Raw genomic sequence first — 20,370 nt, 5'->3', positions numbered from 1 at the left:
TCATTCCTGAACCTATTAGACTGTACATTTCTGAGGCAAAGGAGCTGATGAAATTTTCAATTTTAGCTTTACTAATACAACGAAACTAACAAGCTCTGTGGGTATGGTACTAGGACTTCCAGTCCCGTCCTGAATTAGTCATAATTTTTAAGCTTCCTTAATGGAGGTGGAGGAAGGTCACAGAGGGCCGGCTGTAGGACTACGTATTGCCAACAGATGAATTGTCAGACTCCCTTGCTGATATGCAAAATCACAGGGCATAAGCCAGTTTTCTTTGCCAATGTTGATGGGCAACATAGTCAGATATTTTTAGAAAAAAGCAGGAATGAGTGACATATGATTAGATTTATAAGTCACCATTTATTTCTTATTATAGTTTTAGAATTCAAAATTTTAAATTCCTTTGTCTTGGAATCTTCATATATATGCCATATCTTACTTCAAACCTTAAAATATATAAATAGAAGAGAATATTATGCATTATTTTCTGGGTAATCACTTTTCCTGATTAGTCCATAAGTGACTACAGATAAGGGCAGAGCTCAACGTGTCCCTAATTTAGGATATCCAGCTAACATGGGGCTGCAGCTTCTCTGATTGACCCCCCCAAGCTTCACTCCAACTCCCTTAAACTAGGTCCACTTCTAGCTGTGCTTCTGGGAACAAGAAGTTGAGAATTTATTCAGGTGACCCCACTGTGCCACCCAAACCAACATGGCGAACTCTTGTTCTCCCTCAATTCACTGGTTTATATAGTACCTTTTGGTGAGGGGACTAAAGCACTTACCTGCTTTACTCAATTCATGAGCTTACACAGAAACTTGAGGGCTGTGCACCTTTGGAGTTCTTATCACAAAACCCTTTTTTTAATGTAACCAGGACACAAACATTTGTTAAGCTTATGGATGTCATAAAGAGGAATAAAGGGATCAAATGATTCCCTGACAAGGGCTTACTCTGCCCATGATTTTTGACTTAATGGATAGTGCTAGCATTATGAATAGGAAGTAAAGTAGATATGTGATTTGGAGAGCTATGGCAATTCATGAGTTGTCCCCACCCCTTTTCCATTCCAATTTGAACTACTGATGTCTGAAATTCTCACATCAACACAAATTTCTTCTAGCAACTAATAACATTTAAATACTTTTCTCATTTAAATTTCATTATAATCACTATGTAATTTTTGGCATAAAGAGTGACTAAGCATAGGTTGGTTTTCCCAAAACATAAACGTGATTTTCTTGAACAGAAGTTCTATATATATAATGAAAACGGTTATTAGTTCTGTTCTTTTTGTTTGATCTTTCCCCATCTGGAAGACTATGCCTGATTATTGTAGGAAAAAAAAATAAAGAGAAACACTCACATAAGTAAAGCTTTTAAAACAGAATGTCCAGATCAACAGAGGAACTTGAAATCCCACACTACAGAGAACAGTTATAGGAAGAACAGTTGCTTCAACTGGAGAAGAATGATCTTAGGGAGAAATCTGGTGAATGTGATGGATCTTTTGAAAGGTGTGCGTGAAGGAAAGATATTACACTTTACTCTTTGTTTCCAGGTGATAGAACTTCCAACAGGTGGAAGCAACAAGAAAAGACACATATTTGGCCCAGGTGGAGCTTAACACAATGAAGTACTTCTAATAGTCAGAACTGTCTAAAGATAGAATGGGCTCTCCTGAAAAGTGGTGAGTTCCCCTTTGGTATGTGATCAAGCAGTCTGGATGGCCACTTGTCATGAATACCAGCGACTGGGAGGTACACAGCAAATCCATGCATTTGATGACCCTCAAGTCTGGTCTGTTTCAATCCTCAGATTCTGTTATTCTGAGAAAAAGTACAAGAAGACATGGGCAAGCACTTCTCTGAAGAGACAGAATCTGCCATACTTTAGACTTTTGCATCAAATCTTACACTGCTTCTCTGGAAGAGGACTAAAGTCTTATAAGTACACAGAAGGCCTTCATTTTAAAAGTGATGGGGGAAAATATTAAAAAGAGGTGTGATGCAGGAGAGAAGAGGCAGCTGGGAGAAGCATAAGGATTTAATATGAAAAGAGCTGGGAGGTCCAGAGCCCTCTGTTTGTATTGATGATGCTTCATTGATGTGCCCTCCTTCCCTTCTCTCTGCTCAGCTACTTTCATGTGTGATCGTTCCCCTCCTCCCATACCACCATCCTGAGCTTCCAAACTGAGAATGAGCAATTTTAACAAGAAGTTCTCAAAGACAATAGGCAGCCTTTGTTGGTAAATGGAAGCTAGGACTACCTACCTCCTTGCATTGCTTTTACCTTATATCCATGCAATACAGGACATCTATGGAACAGTCAGGTCACCACCGCTTCTGCTTAGGACTGCCCCATCAAGTTGTTTTAATCATGTTAGTACAATATGATACTACTTATAGGCAGGGGTTGACTGAGCGCCTCACCCAGATGGGTTCAAAAGGCATTCTACTTCTTTGCCTGAGTTAATTTGATCCAAGCTAGACCTAGCCTAGGATTTTGGAAATGGAACAGGATCAGTCTTGCTCTGTTTGGTGAAAACTGTAACATATAAATCTACGATTTCAATGGCAGTCATGCTTTCAGTCATTTGGAGAAAGTCAATCTACAGTGATAAAAAAGAAAGAAGCCACCGTTTAGGGAGGCACAGAAGCAAGAAGGAGAAGCTCTGGTTCTGTGAGTGTGGCCCTGCTTCCAGAATTCTTTAAGCCTAGTTACATCTTGGCCTTTCTTGAATATTGGTATTTACTTCTGCCTTTGATTCTATGAGATGCTCAGTAACATTTCCAATAAATTCTCTTTTTTACCTAAATAAGTTTGAGTTGCATTCATTATTTATAACCCAGAGCCCTTGATCCAGAAGGTAAGCATCATAGCCCCTCTAGCCAAAGTGGTTGCTGTAGAACCTCCATGCCATGTCCAATCATAGGAAGAGCTTCACTCTCAGTTAAAATTGGCACTTGAGCTGACCAGAAGAGTCATATATAAAATGCGGGTAAAAGCATGTAGCTAAGGGCTCAAGCTGATAGCTATTCTTGACTAGATAATTATCGAAACTTTTCCCAATGCAAAATATTATATGACATTTCTAAAAACCAAAAAGGAGTTGTGATGTTTTATGAAACAGATACCTTTTTTTTTTTCTGCAAAACAACTGATGTTTATATTCACATGCACTGTCCATTCTGCCTTCATGTGGTTTTGGCTTGCTGTGCAGAACCTACAACTTACCAGGACCATAATCCAGGAAGTTAAGAGATTGGTGACACCCATTGTTAATATGTGTCATCCCACTTACGTCACAAGCAGCCAAGAGCTGCTTTCAGTCTACTTGCTGGATGAATGGATCGTGGGATTCTAAACGTTTATGTAGCAGCAAAGGCAGTTCTCTCTGACATGACAACAAAGGCACCACTCTACTCTAAAGTTTTGACTCACATAGAGCCAACTAGAAGTATCTTTGGAAGAGGCATGAGAGCTACTACAAGCCCTCCCATAAAATCGTATTATGAACTACATAGCAGCCCTTATATTTTGTTCTCAAAATTGTTACTTCTAAAAGGTGCGAGTTTGATTTTAACTATCCTATGTAAAAAAGTATTATCTTGTATGTTTATGGATTTTTGTAAATATTATTGTAAGTAAAAATAGACAAATCTGTTGAAAGCTTAGTATGTAATAGCTTTTGTGTTAAGAATAAAAACATGTAGGTATATGTACACATAGTAATTTCAATCAACTTTCACAACAATTCTTTAAAATATTTATAATTATTTTTCTCATTTTGCTGGTGAGGACTACTGTCATGTCATTGCCAAATAAGATACAGCAACCTAAATCAAGTTCTTTTATGTCCTTGACCAGTAGGCTATACAGTATAGCTTTAAAAAAAAAAAACACACAACTATTTTAATAAAAGCTTTTGAAAAATTATTTATGTTGCAACAATACCTTGTCATTTCTTATTTTAGAAGGAAGCAGAAAAGGCCATGAAAAACAGGTCTCTGTTCCAATTTCTATTCAATTCTGTTTTAAAGTAATATGAAATACTATATAACTGATAGAACTGGTTTAAGATGAATAAGATCATTTTTGTGAAAATTGTTGTGAAAATTGTTGGGATATTGATTAAATATTTTCTAGTTGTTTTAGAATGAGAATAAAATGAACCATAGGATAAACTTTTTCCTCCTCAAGATAGACTTTTGCCCTTAAGAGGCACACCAGGAAGCTGGGCTCAGTAGCTCACACCTGTAATCCCAGCACCTCAGGAAGCTGAGGTGGGTGGATCACTTGAGGTCAGGAGTTCGAGACCAGCCTGACTAACATGGTGAAACCCCTTCTCTACTAAAAATACAAAAATTAACCAGGTGTGGTGGTGCATGCATGTAGTCCCAGCTACTTGGGAGGCTGAAGCAGGAGAATCACTTGAACCCGGGAGGTGGAGGTTATAGTGAGCTGAGATCGTGCCACTGTGCTCTAGCCTGGCAACAGAGCAAGACTCTGTCTAAAAAAAAAAAAAAAAAAAAAAAAGAGGCACACCAGGATAATTCTGTCAATGTGGGAGAATGTTGGTTACTGACCCAACAGATACATGCCCCTCACCCCACTTGCTCCTCAGAGTATAAGTGATCCCCATACTCCACGCTTAGGGAGGAGAGTCCTACTCCAGCCAAAGGGATAAAGCAGAATTGTTCAAGCCCATCATGGTGGGCTCATTCCTTTGCTAGTGAGGGGGTCAGGCATGGGCATATGACTGAAGCCTAGCCCAAGAGACAAGAGGAATGGTGTGCTGGAAGGCTTGGATTTCCAGTCTAAGGCAAAGAAGCCCATAGGAAGAAAAGTCTTGTCTTCTTTGCTAGGTGTTTCCTAACTGTGTGAGATGCCTGTGGACTGCAGCCAAGTGAGACATCATTGCTCCCAAGCTAAGGATGGCTAAGGAGAAAGATGCAAGGGACCTGGATCTTGATGACATTGTTGGGCTTCTGAAGTAACCAATGCTGGCATCCTACCTCCAGATTTCTGATGATGTAAAATTAAGAATAAACCTTTACTATTTGAGCTGCTTTTAATGACGTCTTCTGTCAACCTGCCGCTAAAAATATGCTGACACAAATTACCTTTAGCACATCCCTTTCTGAACAAAAAGCCTTAAATTGAAATTCTTAAAATCATAATTATATTAAAGATAATTGTTAAATCTTAAGCAATGCGTTTTTAAGGAAGATGTGAGAACTATTCTTAAGAAATGGTTTTAGATTGCTTATGTTGGGGAGCCCATCACACATAAAACCCCATCCCATTAGTGTGATTGTCTGTGAAAGAACGAAATAACCCCTTACCGCAGATGAATACGGAGAAGCTAGCAGACCAAAGTCACACAGCAAATATGAGGAAGGGGTACCAGGATCCAACGCCACTAGATTGTGATGGTTTATAGACTAATGAGAGGTATTGTTCACAAACCTAAGTAGATACACAGTGCTACAATATTGGATCACATTTGTTTTTAATTGTATTACTTATGTACATCTGTAAAATGAAGATCAAAAACTACATCACACGTGTTCTCCTCAAAGACAGCTTACACATAGCTTATTTGGAATACAGATTTCTGACAAACCCTATAAAATAATTTTATCCCTCAGTCAACCCCCCCACATACCCATCTTAAAAGTGTGAAGCTATCTAACATATGGGTGGCCACAAGGCCACAGAGCAACCAATAAAAAGATGATGATTGTATGGAAGCAAGGAAATGTAAAATTTCCTTTGAGTTCCAGCTTGTGTCCAGTCTCTGTGGTTCATGCCTTCTTATTGTCTCTCATTAGTCTCTCATTAAGTCCAGTTTTAGGTTACCTTGTTTTCAAGTCTAAATTTTAGACACCTATAGAGACCAGTCAGTCAGATAGAGCCTTAATTAAACATCATGTACCTCACATCTTTAGTCCATTTGAATGACTAAAAAAAGTTCCTTGCTTTAAGTTAGCTATGGAAATCTGAAGACTTCGTGGTAAATAGTGGGTAGACAGGGGAGGGCTTAACATTCTCAAAATCTGACTCAGGTAAAGAAATTAAAAAGAAGTGGAAAAATCACATGTCCTGTCTGCCCCTCCCTTTTCCCCTCTGAGTCACCCCCATTGTTGGTTTTGCTGGTATTTTTCTAATTTAGTATCTAGAAAATGTTTGTTTGGGAATCATTTGTACCAGAGTTGAACTGCTCTTTCACCCTGGCTGGGAAATTTCCTAAGTTACTAGGCTAGTAGGTTTTTGGTGTTAGGAGCAACAACATGGAATATTTTCTTCTTTGTTGCTCCCAATGAGAAATAAAAACAGTGTAGCTGCTTCACAACTGACTTTTAGAAAGAGTCAACCCTGTTGTCTACCAGAAAGGCTACCATAAAACTAAACTGATACATTAAAGAGAAAATGCATATAAAGAAAACTGTGAACAAGACATTTTTCCTTCTAAGGGAAGAAAAGATCAATGTGTAAATCTGCTGCTAATGGAAGCTGGGGCTTTCCCTGGTTGTCAGGAATGAAGTGTTTTGGGATCCAAACTGCCACTATTCATAACCAAAGTCCAGCAAACATCACACTGGGAAAGCCAGGATAGAGATGCACATTATCTGAGCCTGAAAATGTCAGTTACAGAAATGATTTCCAAGTTGAAAGCCATTTTCCAAGCCACCTGCAACACACACACAGGATGAGAAGGATGCTTTCACCTGGATCCCACTTCTTTGGCAAAAACCTGGCATTCAGTAAGCATCCAGAGTAGCAATAATACTCACCGGTGAAGCATGAAATAGGAGCGACAGGGAAAGTGACACCAGATCCCCAGTTGGGGAAATTGGAAAGCATTAACATGCCTGTATACCTAACAGAGTACAATTACTACATTTTATTTTGTTTCAACAGTCAGAACCCAAATGAACATCACCATTCAGCTCTGTTCTGGGCAATGATCCAAGCTCATCTTTGGTACAGTTGATTTTGAAGCCTTACAGTCAATCATATCTTTACAATTTGTTCTTCTTTCAGGCTTCAGGCATCCTCCTGATTTCCATTTCTTGTATGGAAGCCTTGAGTCATCTGCTCTGGCAACATGACCAACCCAAATCAGTCAATTTCTCCAAATTATATTGAAATACAGATCTTGCTAGTTAGTTGTTTTCTTCCTCTTTCTTTCTTTCACATAATTTTTCCTTTAAGGATCTCCTAATACAAAGCTGATTGAAGGCATACAATATCCTCTTTCTTTTTCTGCTGTCAAATCCAAGTTTCTTACCCACATGCTGTGGCTCTGTAATTAAAACAATGAGGTCCCCGCTCAACCCTGGGTTATGAGTGCATGGCTTCCATTGCTTGATGGATCGTGTATCCCAGAGCAGAATTCTGGTCCTGACACTACACCTTTAGGGCATTATTCTGACATTGTTTGCACTCCACAAGTGTCAGCAGTTCACAGAATCCAAATGAAAGAGTGGGGGTTTCATGGCTCTGTGATTTGAATTATGTAAAATCTATAATCGCGAGTTCACAAAATTATATGCATCTTGGGGCCATTTTCATTGAAGCAAAAGACGGGGGAAAACCGCATATCTCTTAGAGGAGAGGAAAAGCAGTTCAAAGAGAGTGAGTTACACAGATTCTTCTTTAAAAAGCAGCAAATAAAGTTCAAGGAAGTGCACATAAGCTTTAGCTAACATTCTAACATAAAACTAACAAAAGTTTTGCCTAAACTCATATCAGGTCTTCGGGTACAGGCAATATAGTTTTCATTATTCATTACTGAGAATTAATTCAATTAAGTTTCTGCATATGGTCTTTGGATTGATTTGTTACCCCAAACCATACCACTTTCATTATACACCGTATGGAGGAATTATTTCAAGTTTTCCAGAACAAACTTTTCAAATTGAATGTTTAGTATGATTTTACCACAACAATGAAATTTTTTTGGGTGCAACTGAAATAAACTGCAACTTTGATTTTCTAAAATACAAAAATGTATTGTAGCTGTCAGTATCATTTAGGAGGTAAGTCCATGGCTCCATTCCCTGGAAAGTTGGCAGGGTGCTCAATGCACTAAACATGTTGCTCAGTTCAGCCCAAGAAAGGCATTAGCATGATATGAGAACCAGAACCCTGATGGAAAACACTAAGGAAAGAAAAAGTGAAAAAGATATTTGAGAAGCAACCAAAGAGGTGAATAGTATTGGTAAAATGTGGGTGTTCATTGCCCCATTAACCTATAAGTGAAGAAACTTATTTATAACTGACTATATGGTAAGTGTATTAATTTTCAGTGACAGCAGATCACTTTGCTTATAAAGATGAACACATTTCCACTAGGAAATAATAATCAATGAAGGGTGGTTTTTCACTTAGGTAGATGGCACTTACGAGGAAAAGGACTCCAAGAGAAAAAAAACAAAACAAAACGATTTCTTGAACTTGGACTGAAAACCAGGAAAGACAACCCAGTTATGGAGTAAAAAAAGTCCTTCACCAGAACATACCTCAAAATATAAAAGCCATCCATATATGACATGACCACAGCCAAAAGCATACTGGATGGGGAAAAGCTGAAAGCATTTCCCCTAAGAACAAGACAAGGAACAAGACAAAGATGGAACAAGACAAGGATGCCCACTTTCACCAACTGTATTCAACGTAGTACTGGAAGTCCTAGCTAGAGCAATCAGGCAAGAGAAAGAAATAAAAGGGATCAAAATTGGAAAAAGAAGTCAAATCTCTCACTGATAAGGTGATTTTATACCTAGAAACCACAAAAGACTCCTAGATTTGATAAATTATTTCAGGAATCAAAATCAACATACCAAAATCAGTAGCATTTCTATATACCAATAATAATCAAGCTGATAACCAAATCAAAACTGAATCTCATTTAAAATAGCTACATAAAACACCTAGGAATATATTTAACCAAGCAGGTGAATAATTCTATAAGGAGAATTTGCGTTTCAATAAGGAGAATTGTAAAAGATTGAGAAAAGAATCATAGATGGCACAAACAAGTGGGAAAAAATTCTATGCTCATCTACTGGAAGAATCAATATTGTTAAAATGACTACACTGCTGAAAGTAATCTACAGATTCAATGCAATTTCTATCAAATTACCAATATCATTCTTCACATAATTAGAAAAACAATCTCCAAATTCATATGGAACCAAAAAAGAAGCCTAAATAGCCAAAGCAATCCTAAGCAAAAAGAACAAAGCTGGAGGTATCACAACATCTGACTTCAGATTACACTAGAAGGCTATAATAACCAAAACAGCATGGCATTAGCACAAAAGCAGACACATAGATCAATGAAACAGAATAGAGAACCTAGAAATAAAGCCACATACCTACAACCAACTGATCTTTGACAAAGTTGACAAATATATATATTAGGGAAAGGTTACTCTATTCAATAAACAGTGCTGGGAAAATTGGAGAGTCATTTGCAGAAGAATGAAACTGGATCCCTATCTCTCACCATATACAAAACTCAACTCAAAATGGATTACAGACTTAAATATAAGACCTGAAACTATAAAAATACTAGAAAAATAAACATAGGAGAAATTCTTCTGAACATTGGCTGAGGCAAAAATTTATGACTAAGTCTTCAAAAGGAAATGCAACAAAACCAAAAATAGACAAAGGGGACTTAATTAAACTAAAACTCTTTTGCACAGCTAAAGAAATAATCATCCAAGTAAACAGACAATCTACAGAATGAGGGAAAATATTTGCAAACAATGCATATGACAAAGTGCTCATATTCAGAATATATGAGGAGCTCAAACAGCTCAACAAGAAAAAAACACATAACCTCATTAAAAAGTGGGCAAAATTCATAAACAGGCATTTTGCTTTTTTTATTATACTTTAAGTTCTAGGGTACATGTGCACAATGTGCAGGTTTATTACATAGGTATACATGTGCCATGTTGGTTTGCTGTACCCATCAACTTGTCATTTACATTAGGCATTTCTCCTAACGCTACCCCTCACCCAGTCCCCCATTCTCCAACAGGCCCTGGTGTGTGATGTTCCCCCTCCCTGTGTCCATGTGTTCTCATTGTTCAACTCCCACTTACGGGTGAGAACATGCGGTGCCTGTTTTTCTGTCCTTGCGATATTTTGCTGAGAATGATAGTTTTCAGCTTCATCCATGTCCCTGCAAAGGACATCAACTCATCCTTTTTTATGGCTGCATAGTATTCCATGGTGTATATGTGCCACATTTTCTTTATCCAGTCTATTACTGATGGACATTTGGGTTGGTTCCAAGTCTTTGCTATTGTGAATAGTGCCACAATAAACAAACCTGTGCATGTGTCTTTATAGTAGCATGATTTATAATCTTTTGGGTATATACCCAGTAATGGGATGGCTGGATCAAATGGTATTTCTGGTTCTAGATCCTTGAGGAATCGCCACTGTCTTCCACAATGGTTGAACTAATTTACAATCCCACCAACAGTGTAAAAGTGTTCCTATTTCTCCACATCTTCTCCAGCATCTGTTGTTTCCTGACTTCTCAATGATCACCATTCTAACTGGCATGAGACGGTATCTCATTGTGGTTTTGATTTGCATTTCTCTGAGGTCCAGTGATGATGAGCATTTTTTCATATGCCTGTTCGCTGCATAAATGTCTTCTTTTGAGAAGTGTCTGTTCATATCCTTTGCCTACTCTTTGATGTTTTTTTTTTTCTTATAAATTTGTTTAAGTTCTTTGTAGATTCTGGATATTAGCCCTTTGTTAGATGGATAGATTGCAAAATTTTTCTCCCATTCTGTAGGCTACATGAATAGGCATTTTTCAAAAAAAGACATACACGTGACCATCAAACATAGGAAAACATGCTCAACATCACTAATCATCAGAAAAATGTAAATTAAAACCATGATGAGATATCATCACCTTACACTAGTCAGAATGACTATTAAAAGTCAAAAAGCAACAGATGTTGATGGAGATGCAGATAAAAGAGAATGCTTTTACACTGCTGGTGGAAATGTAAAATATTACAACCTCTATGGAAAACAGGATGGAGATTTCACAGAACTAAAAATAGAACTATCATTCAATCCATCAATCCCACTACTGGGTATCTACCCAAAGGAAAAGAAAGCATCATATCAAAAGCATACCTGCACTCATTTGTTTATTGCAACACTATTCCCAATAGCAAAGTCATGGAATCAATCTAAGTGTCCATCAACAGATGACTGGATAAAATAATGTGGTATGCCATGGAATATTACTCAGCTATAACAAAGAATGAAATCATGTCCTTGAAACAACATGGATGGAACTGGATGCCACTATCCTAAGTGGGATTACTCAGAAACAGAAAGTCAAAAACCTTCATGTTCTCCTTTGTAAGTGGAAGCTAAACAATGGGTACACATGGACATACAGAGTAGAATAACAGACTTTGGAGACTCCAAAACTGGGAAGATGGGACAGGCGTGAGGGAAAAAAATACCACGTACTGGGTATAATGTACATTTATTTGGGTGAGGGGTACTAAAAGCCTGGACTTTACCAGTATGCAATATATCCATGTAACCCAGCTGTGCTAGTACCCCTAAATCTATTTTTTATAAAGTCCTTCACCAGACAGCTCATTGATAAATAAGTCCCGCTGAGGAAATTCCTTGCTCCGTTCTGATCACTCTCATCTTCTCACCAGCTCCCCTTTTCTTATCTCCTCTGTTTCTAGTTTCCGTCCCTCCCATTCATAAAGTAACTATCATTCACATTTTAACTCACTCTTTCATTAATATACTTTGTGCCAAGCATTAGGATAAACACCTTTTTCTAGGATCCTATTGTCTAAAATCAACTAAGACCTTAATTTTCTCCAAGGACCTTTCTCTGACATGGTAGACAAAATGTTGATATTATACCTGCCTGCATTATTTGACCAAGATGTTGCCTTTCATATTACCTTATAGGTCTGACACATAGTAACACCCAGATAACATTATATTAAATGCATATATGCACACACACACTCTTACACATATACATCTATATATATGCATCAACATATATATATAAAAATACATATACCCAGACATGACTCAGTATCCATATTAACAGTCTGAATGACTTGTATACTTTTCACTGAATTGAATATGCATTAGTCACATGATTACCATATTTAATCCAGGTTATAAACTGCTTAACGGCCATTCCTGTTTTTAATCACCACTCTCTGGCAGTTAGCATTAATTTGATGTTACTTGTCAGTAAAGGCAATATGAGTGTGGGCTCTGGAGTCACACTCTTTGGCCTTAAATGTTGGCTCAACCACATGTTAGCTGTTTACCCAGCATGGAAAACTCTTGTACAAAAAGTGAGCAAATTAATTCCACTGCGTTACTGGTAGAATAAAGATGGAGTCTATGCCAGTTCTCTGTACTAGTGTTTATGGAAATGAATTAGTGCATTGTTGTAAGTTGCCTGATTTAACAGCTTGACCTAGCTACAAGGCTATACATGACGGCAGCTGGGGCAGAAAGCCTCAGAATTCAGAGATGTCCTCCACAAATGGAACCTTAACTAAGTGTGTGACCCAGTGCCTCAAGAATTCACACCCTGTTGTAGAACTCTGCTGCAACCAATTCAAACATGTTTGAAGCCAAAGATGCCGTGCACTCAGTGCACCAAGCAGACTGTTGCCCAAGTATAAGTCACATTTGGAAGTACATTAACTATGGCCATTGGTTATTACAGTACATTCCAAAATTAATTCCCGGAGGTGCCCCCTGGTGGTATTAGAGTTAAAAACAGCTCATCAATTGTCCCAACCCTGCCAAATATCCAAGCTTTGGGCCCTGGCATTTTGTAGGTTACAATTTACAGTCTGATTTAGTGGACTTTCAATTCACTAAGTTAGTCTCCAAAGGAAAAGTGTGGTGACCGTTTGGATTTCTACAGGAATTGAGACTATTGAAGGAGGGATATGTCTGAAACAAAAATAACAATTGTGCACAATGCTTTACAATTATTACCTCATTCAATTTTTTACATGACATAGATACTATTCTCTCAGCGAAGTTAAGCAACTTTCCTAGTAGTGAAACAGCTAGTAAGTGATGGAGTTAGGATAAGAACAAAGGTCTATTTGACTCCAAAACCTCAGCTCTTGAACACCGTATGACTTTCACATTCTCAAGGAGTCACAATCAAGTCCACTGGGAAATTTCATTCTACTTCCTGGCTCTAACACTTCTTCCCTGACTACGCCTCTAATGTTGGCTGAAGGGGCCTCCACCTCGGGCTCTGTTTGGTTTCTGGATGGAGCTAAAATCCTGGCTTTCGAGGAACAGCTGAGCCAAGGTTTGTCGTCTCTTTTGTCATTCAGTCCTCTGCATCAGTTTTTTAAAAAAGTGCCCGAATCCTTATTTAACTAAAACACAAGTTAAATGAACACTGACTGAGCTTTCTGGATTTATTGAATCAACATCTACATGTACTCTATAGACTTCTGCATATGCACAGTCTTCCACATCATTTTGAAAAATTAGTTCCTTCATACCACATTATTATCAATGAATAAATAGGGTTAGCTATTTCCCTACCTAACTCCTTCAGTCAATACCCTACGAGTTGGATAAACTAAGTAGGATTCAAAACACTTGAAAAACAATGCAGAAGCTAACCTTAGGGCTTAGTTTGTGGACCTTGTCTGTTTCCCTGGTGATTTCATTGGGTCCTATGACTTTAGTTATCTACCGTATGCTGATAACTGTCATACATCTCCAGTTCCTCCAGTCACCTACTAATGATCTCCACGTGGAAGTCTAACAGACATCTTGCAATTAGCATGTTCAAAACGAACTTCAGATTCTCCCTCCACAGACTTGCTCCACCCACAATATTCTGCAGATTGGTGTTAAATCAAGTTTAGCCTAAGGCTGCCTTTTTACATATTTAAAGTTCAGCTTAAGGTTTCTCTGTCCATCATGAACTATTACCTAAAGGGAAGTGTAAACAGACTGCAGCCTACTCTTGTGCCAATCACCGAATTTTGGCCAATCCAATGTGGCCAGTTGTTCAAACTGTGTTCAAACAAGGCAAATGCCAAACTATAACCAATCTGGCTGTTTTCAGTACCTCTCTTAGGTTTTCTGTATGTTGCTTTCCTTTTTCTTTCCATAAATCTTCTACTATGTGGCTGCGTTGGAGTCTCTGAGCCTACTCTGGCTCAGGAGGCTGCCTGATTTGCGAATGATTCTTTGCTCAATTAAGTTCTTCTAAATTTAATTTGGCTACAGTTTTTTTTGTTTGTTTGTTTTTTAATCGTCAGTGAATAGCAACTCCATCTTTCCAGTTACTCAGGCCAGAATCTTTGAAATCGTGCTTGAGTTCTTTCTCTACTTTATGTCTACTATCCTAGTGCAAGCCCTGATCATATCTTACTCTAAACATTGCAATAGTCTCCCAACTAGTTTGCCTACAGTCTCTTCTCCAAGCAGTGCCAGAATGGTCTTATTAAAATAAAAAATGGATCATGTCACTCATATGCACCTAATTTCTCAATGCCTTCCTATCTCCCTCAGAGCAAAACCAAACTCTCCTCAAAGAGCCCAGGCACACTGTTCCCCTCCTACTGCATTTACCTTCCTACTCATCACCTCCTGCTCTGGCCTGGGATCCCTCTCCAACCCCACTGGCCTTCTTCCTGTTCCCTGGCCCAGGCACACCATCACTCCAGTGCCTTTACACATGCTGCACCTTGCCTGGCATCCTCACTCCACAGAGCCCCAGGGCTTACGTTCACTTCCTTTACATCTTTGCATAAACATTAACTTCTCATTACCTCCCCTTTATTCTATTTAATGTTGTAGCAATGCCATCTGAGTCCTAACTATTCCTTCTGCCTGCTTTATTTTTCTTCATAGAATGGATCCCTTGGAACATGCTTTATCATTTACTTTCTTATTTTATTTTATTTTATTTTATTTACTCTCTGTTGTTCCCACTAAGATGTCAGCTCCATGAGGGTATGGCAGGGATTTCTGTCTGTTTTATTTACCGATGTCTCCCCAGGACCAAATACAGAATCTGACACATAAAAGGCACTCAGTAAATATTTGTTGACTGGAAGGGTAAATGAGTTATATTCCCGCTGATGCAGAATGTTGTTGTTGTGAACAGAAAATTGTATCTGGCATTTTGAACTATTCTAAGATCAGTCTCTTTCACATTCTTATCAAATGTCCATTTTTTTTTTTCTGGTTTCTTACCAAAATGGCTAATAATGGGCAAAGTTTTGGGCATTTGATCTAGTGAACAAATGTAGACTTCAATAAATCACCACTGAGGAAGCTAAGACTTCTTAGGAGTTCTTATCCCTCATCAACTACCAAGCTATGGTAATGAAGGCATTTTTACTCACCCAATCCACGTCATTCCTTCTCTATGCAGGCAGAACCTAATCCTAGTGTTCACACCTTTGAGGCCATGTGCTCAGGAAATCACCAGGCCTGGCATGACTAGTTTAGTCACCTGGTCTTATTCTCTCGGTGGTAATTGTATGAGACATGAGCAGATGACTTAATTCTAGTCTAAGTTGATGGGGCTTTTGAGATGTTTATTTCCCTCCTGAAAACATGAATTCTTGGGCCTTATCTCCAGAGATTCTGTTTGGTAGGTCTGAGGGGAAATTTGAAAATTTGTATTTTTAACACCACCCCTAACTTCACATTGAAAAATTAAAAATATTAAGAAAAACCCCAAAACTACCCTATTAGGCTAATGAAGTAGGGCTGCTCTTACCCAGATGACTATCTGTTAGGAAGCAGACCAAAGGACTCAGTACCTTTGCCAGGCAGTTCCCCAGGAATTTCATGAGATCATCCCTCACTTTCTAATTGAGGGTCCTCACTGTTTTTGAGCCAAAGACTGCTGATTGTGGAAGTGCTTCATGCCTCTGCTCTAGCCATCTCTGGCCTCTGAGACCAGGGAGCTACAAATATTCCCACTGGCCATCATCACTGACTATTAGTTCACACCCCCAAAGATGGGCTGGCTAGAGGGGCTTTGTTCCTCCGAGGGCTGTGTCTTGGTTTCCTCTACTGTTTATTTAGGAATGACACTAAGATATGCCAAAACCAGATTACTGTCTTGCCTACATCTCAAAAGAGATTAATATTTCATTCCACCTCTGTCTATCAAGACTAGTAGAAATCTGGGTTGGCATAAAGCATGTTTTCACTGTTTAAACACTAGAACAACATTTAAATGAGGATACTTCTCTCTCACTCTGCTAACAGTCATGCACTTTGCAGAACAGGTACAACAGGAAGTAGCCCCTGCTGTAAAGCAAGTAGGACCACACCTACAGCTGTTTGAGCTGAAGAATGTAGGAAAATGCTTTCCTTATGCTTTATGCAATGAACCAACAAAGAAGTCAGGCTTCTCTGGTGTTCTGCAGGTGATTGATTTTTAGAGAAGCAACACTGCATGGGGAGTCTGGCTCCAGATTTAGCTTCTAAATTGATTACTAACTTGAAGAAATAGGACCTGAGAATTACGTATTAATCTTGGTGTTTACACTTCCCACCAAAGCCACTAACTGTCTGGGGCTCTTTTTCCCCAAGCACTTCCACAACCCTCAGATATAATCTATACTTTTCATTACTGTTTTCAGGACCATTCACTTATTTATCAGCAAGTATTTCATGAGCCTGGTACTAATTATCAATTGTACTTCTAATTTCATCATTGAAATAGCAAACATACTTCAGTTTTGTCAATTATCAAGTCCAGAAGGTAGTGAGATCCAGCCACAATATTTTATCAATGTGGATAGTTTGTCCATGAGGCAGTAGCATATTTTCCTCTCATTTTTCAAGCAACATTGGTTGATGGAAAGGTGATCTTTACTTACTGCCTCAGGCAAATAATTGAGCACCTAAAGATTTTGAGTCTATATTTGGAATGTGATTTTTTCTCTCCAGTAAATTCATTAATGCATTCATCTAACAAATAATTGAGTGTCTGATATGTGCGAGGCATGCATCTCTGAGCTAAGGATAGAGCAGTGAACAAGTCGGACACACTTCTCATGCACACAGAGTGTACATCCTGCTGGGGAGTCAGGTGAAGAACAGGCAGCAAATGCATAAATAAAATAATGCCAGGTCAACATTGCTCATCATGAGAGAAATGCAAGTCAAAACCAAAATGAGATACCATTTGACTACTATTAGGACAGTTATTACAAAACAAAAATAAAGAAATCCTAGACAATAACAAGTATTGGAAAAGATGTGAAGAAATTGGAACCGTTATGCATTGCTGTTGGGAGTGTAAAGTGGTGCAGCCACCATGGAAAACATCTTCAAGAAATTAAACATAGATTTACCATATGATCCAGCAATTCTGCTTCTGGGTATATACCCACAAGAAGTGAAAGCAGAGACTTGAACAAATATTTGTATGCCCATGCTCATAACAGCATTATTCACAATAGCCAAAAGGTGAAAACAACCCAAATATCCATTGATGTCTGAGTAAAGAAAATGTGGCGTATATATACAATGGGATATTATACAGCCTTAAAAAGAGGTTCTGACACATGCTATAACATAAGGACATTATGCTATATGGAATAAGCCAGACACAAAAAGACAAGTACTGCATTGACATGGTTTGGATGTGTCCCCACCCAAATCTCATCTTAAATTGTAGTTCCCATAATCCCCACATGTTGTGGGAGGGACCTGGTGGAAGGTAATTGAATCATGGGAGCAGTTACCCTCATGCTGTTCTTGTGATAGTGAGTGAGTTCTCACAAATTCTGATGGTTTTATAAGGGGTTTTCCCTGCCTTTGCTTGTACTTCTTCCTGCCACCATGTGAAGAAGGACGTGTTTGCTTCCCTTTCTACCACAATTGTAAGTTTCCTGAGGCCTCCCCAGACATACTGAACTGTGAGTCAATATAGTATCCAGTCTTGGGTATGTCTTTAGCAGTGTGAGAACGAAGTAATAAATGTATGATGCCATTTCTATGAAGTACCTAGAATAGTCAAACTCATTGAGACAGAAAGTAGAATGGTGGTTGCCAATGGCCCGAGGAGAGAGGTTTAATGGGTTCAGAGATTCAATTTGGGAAGATGAAAAGGTTCTGGAGGTGAATGATGGTGATGGTTGCACAACAGTGTGAATTATTGAATGCCATTGAAGTGCACATTTAAAATAGCTAAAATGGCAAATTTTATGTTATATATATTATGACATAATAAAAAATACCAGAAAGTGAAAAGATAGAAGAAAAATACAACAGGAAGGTAACTGGTTGCTCTCGGAATGGAAGGAAGCTACTAATTCCAATTAGGTTTCCAGGAAAGGACCCACTGACAAGATACCAGTTGAACTAGGAAGGCTTGTGTTTACAAGAGGTACAATCTATCAAAAGGAGAGAGAAAATTAAAAAAATGGAGAGCTCGGGGAACACAGCACTACATCTTAAGAATCCCAGCCATCAGTTTATAAACTTTAGCTTTCCTTTTCATGTAAAGGGCATAGAGAAACCATGATTTAAAAGGCAGTTTCCTGGGATGTTCTAAAAGTTAATTGAAAAAATATTTCATGTTCTCTAGATTCATTCCTCTCCCTAAAGGGAACTTAATGCATAATAGTTGCATACTGTAAAGACACTGATGATTTAAAACTAAAGCATTTGATAAAATCCACCAGAAGCAAAGCTAATATTAAAATACAGAATTTCAGAACCATAGCATTTCTGGACTAGAAAGGCTCCTTCACAGCTCTTTAGTCCTCTCCTCTGAAGCTTGATTTCTCTCTACAATGTATCCACCAAGTTGTTACCTGGCTTCTGATGAGGCACCTCTAGATGGCAGGATCTCAAAACATTCAGGGTTTCTATGCAATCTTGAGATGGCTCTCTCACTGGGGAGGGTGGGGAAGGGGAGAGAAAGAGAGAGAGAGAGAGAAAGAAAGAGAGAGAGAGAGAAAGAGAGAGAAAAAGAGAGCACAGGCTTTGATCCCAGATCCATTTTTTGGAAACTTTTACCTAATTCTATTCACCAGGCTAATTTTATGTATCAACTTGATTAGGCTACAGGGTACCCAGATATTTGGTCAAATGTTATTCTGAGTGTTTCTGTGAGGATGTTTTTGGGTGACAGTAGCAGTTAAGTCAGGAGATGGAGTAAAGCAGATAGCCCTTCATAATGTGGGTGGGCCTCATCCAATCAGTTGAAGGCCTGAGTAGAACAAAGGCTGACCATTCCTGGAGAAAGAGAAAATTCTCCAGCCTGAGCTCAGCCTTTAAATTGGGATATCAGTTCTTCCAGTTCTATAGCAGCTTCTAGCCTTCATACTGCAAACCTATCACTCTTCTACTTCCATAAGGCTATGTATGATAGAAAAAACAAGGTGAGTGGGTGAGGATAAGTATCTTCCAAGTACATTAAAGGGGAAAAGGGAAGGGAAATAAGATTCAATGAGAGTTGCTTAACATACATAATTTGATTTCATCTTTATTTACAGATGTGGAAACAAAGATCCTTGGAACCTAAGTAGCTTATCTACATAGTTAAGAAGTAATTGATATGGGATGGAAGCCCAGACCTCTCTGATCCTGAAGCCTGTGGTCTGTCCCTTGTGCCACATCACACGGCATACACACTGTGGGTTCTTGAGAGAATTTCCAGAATGATATAAGCTGATGGCATGAACATACAAAAGACAGTGCCCAAAAGAGAAAAACAAGAGATAAAAGTATAATACAAGGAAAAGTTAAATTTAACAGGAAAGACGTTATTAATTTATCTACCTGTACTTTGTCTTCCTACAGAATTCAGTAATTTTCATAGTAATGCATTTTTACTGTCAGTAGCAAAATGGGTGGCAAAGGAGGAATAATTACGTTATTTTCAGGAGAGCTAAGGGATGAGAAAAATTGAATTTAAAAAACTCAATACACAGTTAATAATCATCTTTAAAGTTCAAATTATGATGAAAACTGTAAATGTTTAGAAAATAGTAGAGGAAAATAAAAATTTAAAATTAAAATCACATAAACCATCTACAATTCTAAAATAAAGAGGAAAAGAAAATGAAACAAAGAATTCCATTTAGTTTGGACCCTTGAAAAACCATGGTCCAAAACCACACCCCCATTTATATTAAATAATAATGAACAAGAACAAATCTGCTATCCAGCAACACTTTAGAAAAGTCTGACTCCAGTTTTTATCCAGCTATAGGGACGAAGTTTCCATATTCACTGAAGAAGCAATAGTGTGATATCAGGGAAGAATTCAGTTATCACTCACCATGTAAA

At 38.3% G+C, this 20,370-nt stretch overlaps 1 protein-coding gene across 1 annotated transcript in view; it reads right to left on the bottom strand.

Moving 5' to 3' along the window:
• Nucleotides 1–20,370, bottom strand: part of SLC25A21 (solute carrier family 25 member 21) — a 526,576-nt gene that overhangs the window by 56,163 nt on the left and 450,043 nt on the right. The gene's annotated exons all lie outside the window — the stretch shown is intronic.

Source organism: Trachypithecus francoisi, unplaced genomic scaffold (assembly GCF_009764315.1).
Source record: "Trachypithecus francoisi isolate TF-2019V2 unplaced genomic scaffold, Tfra_2.0 Lachesis_group3, whole genome shotgun sequence".
In the NCBI taxonomy this organism is placed as follows: Eukaryota; Metazoa; Chordata; class Mammalia; order Primates; family Cercopithecidae; genus Trachypithecus; species Trachypithecus francoisi.
The sequence above is the reverse complement of the archived record's forward strand: the minus strand, read 5'-3'. Positions and strand labels throughout refer to the sequence as shown.